This window comes from Globicephala melas, chromosome 4 (assembly GCF_963455315.2).
Source record: "Globicephala melas chromosome 4, mGloMel1.2, whole genome shotgun sequence".
Classification (NCBI taxonomy): Eukaryota; Metazoa; Chordata; class Mammalia; order Artiodactyla; family Delphinidae; genus Globicephala; species Globicephala melas.
In genome coordinates, this window is record NC_083317.1 from 21,527,441 (window position 1) to 21,530,069 (window position 2,629).

Below are 2,629 nucleotides of genomic sequence, written 5' to 3' on the forward strand. Positions count from 1 at the left end.
TTTCTACAAAAAACATTTTCAATTACTCCATTACATTATTTTCAGGTTGCTTGGTAATTATTTGGTTATTATTATTTAGTTATCCAATTCCATTCTAATTTGTTCTGCTTTAGCTCTATTCTGCAAAAAGCATGATTATTATTTTATATGCTGCAGAGGAGGCAAATGGTATATCTTGCATCCTTGTGGATGAAAGCCAAGTGAAAACTGCACTTTTCAGTTTTCTCCACTTGCAGGTGTCTAAAAGAGACTCTTGTGAGGGCTTTCTCATGTCTTCTTGGCTCAAGAGCTTTCCTCAATTTTGATTACTAAAATTATGCAAGGTCAAAAAGTCACATGCCATTTGCCTAGTAAATGCAAGTCTTTCTTGAAAGATGAACACATTTAAAAAACCATAAGCTCTCAAAAAGGGGTAACAATGCAAACAAAATTGACTGTTATCATTGTGTAAGACAAAGGAAGTAGTACTTATAGCAGTAAAAAATCTATTATATGATCACATACAATGTATGTGATACAATATATCACAACACAGTAAAATTCAATGCTAAAGAATGCTTTCTCCCTTTACAAGTTAGTCTTTGGTTGAAACCAAAAAGAAAGCCAATCTATGTAACTTAAGCATAAACAGAATTGTCCAAAAAATGTGATGAATTCTTGAAAAATGTCCAGGAACTGAGGTCTAGAGTTCAACATTTCGCAAACAGCAAGATCTCTCTGATTAAGACGTTATTGCTGTCATCACCACTTTTGTCACTGGACACTTCTTGCTACACTGGGCACTTCTCCTTCTGCCTCTAAACTCTCAGGTCAACCAAGAAAACTATTAACATCCAACTGCCTCTGCATCTTTGTGTTACTTTCTCAGCAGTTAGCTATCAGGTAAAGTGTCCATTTCCCAAGCCTCAGTCCCATGCCTATAGGTTAAGTTACTAGAGGAGGAGAGTAGATATGTATTTCCATTTAACACATATGGTTGGAAGACTTCCCCCTAACGGGAAAGGTGTTTAGAGCTTCTCTGAATGGATATTTCTAACTAATACTATAGTCTACTGCTTTGGCTGCTGAAAAAATGCATGCATATTTTCTGCCACAAATACACTTAGAGAAATTGATGTTGACACTGTCCTGGAAGATGTTGCACAGAGAATCATTTTATTCCTTTGAATATACCAATTTATTTTGAGACAAAATAAATTTCTTTAAATTTGATCAAACAATAAGTTAACTGTTTATTGACCTTGCACTACAAAATTAATCCTCCAAGAGAGCTGAGTCAGCATTTAAAACTTTTTTTTTTTTTAAGTATAGTATTGGTCAAATTGGTAATATGAACATCTAAATATGTACCAAAATAAAATCAGATTAATTATAGAGATGAGATTAATTACAATGAAATATAATGAACATAATTATATAATACATACAATATAGACATTATAATCAATATATACTAAAATATAATATTATATTATATAGTGTATAATATATATAATGAAATATATTTTATGTATTATAATGAAATATTTATAGTTATATTTTATTCTTATAAAAAGTTTATATTTTAATGATAGTTTTTGTTAATATACAGTGTTTTGGAACAATACAGAGAAGATTAGCATGGCCCCTGCACAAGGATGACACGCAAATTCATGAAGCGTTCTGTATTTTTAAAAAGAATACAGTGTTCCATTTTCATAATCAGAATATATTTTCAAATGGTACTTAGATATGGTCCATTTGTATTCTGAGACTAAATGATTTCTGAAAGATCCTTCAGATGTTGTATAGCAGCTCTTATTTTAAACTCTAGCTCATTTGCTCTTAGACTTGATAGAGTAAACAAACATCCTCAGGAACTCCATGGAGAGAGAAAATAAATCATCTTCAAAATTTACTTGAATTTAAGATGTAGTTTAACATGTCTGTATACAATCTATATTATACTGTCAGTATAATCCTATAGCAAAAACTCCATAATTTAGTAGACAGAATAGATTGTTTTATCCTTTTTATAATGAAATGAAGTATATATTAATGAAAATGCGTAAAACAAATGTACACTTTATGTAGTCATTATAAAGCAAACATGCAATAGTCACACAACTAAGGCAAAAAAAGTATTGCCAGTATCCAGGACGGCTGCCATATGCCACTTCCTAATCACAATTCCCTACTCCCTAAAGTTAAATATTGTCCTAATTTTTGTGGTGAACATTTCCTTGCTTCTGCTTTTTATGTTTGTGCCAATCTGAGTATATTGTAGACTCAGGAATAAGCATGTGGTAACTTTAAAGTAAGAGTTTAAATAAATGAAACTGAAAATGATAAGATGAAAACGAGTGTGCTGAAGGAAACAACAAAGTTCTGAAACTCATCGCAGGAAGATTTAAAGTTCAGAGTTCTAATTGGAATTCAAAAGAAAATTCCTCATCAGCAAGGTCAAAACTGCAGGTTTTATCCTTTCTACTCTCTGTTGTGAAGGGTTTAGGGGGAACATTTGTTTTGCTTGTTTCCTTGATTTTGAATGCTAACTTTGTGCTAAGTTTCAAGCAAAGTGCTAAGAGTAGAGTTAGTCTAATATTTTAAACAATATTCAATTCAAAATAGTTGAAATATTCATGAGTCT

General features: G+C 31.4%; 1 non-coding gene across 1 annotated transcript; it reads left to right on the forward strand.

Annotated features, from left to right (window-relative positions):
* The first annotated feature begins 1,563 nt into the window (after positions 1 to 1,563).
* Positions 1,564 to 1,672, forward strand: LOC115864291 (U6 spliceosomal RNA). The gene has a single exon (XR_004043886.1). It is a non-coding gene; the product is annotated as a U6 spliceosomal RNA (small nuclear RNA).
* The last annotated feature ends 957 nt before the right edge of the window (positions 1,673 to 2,629 follow it).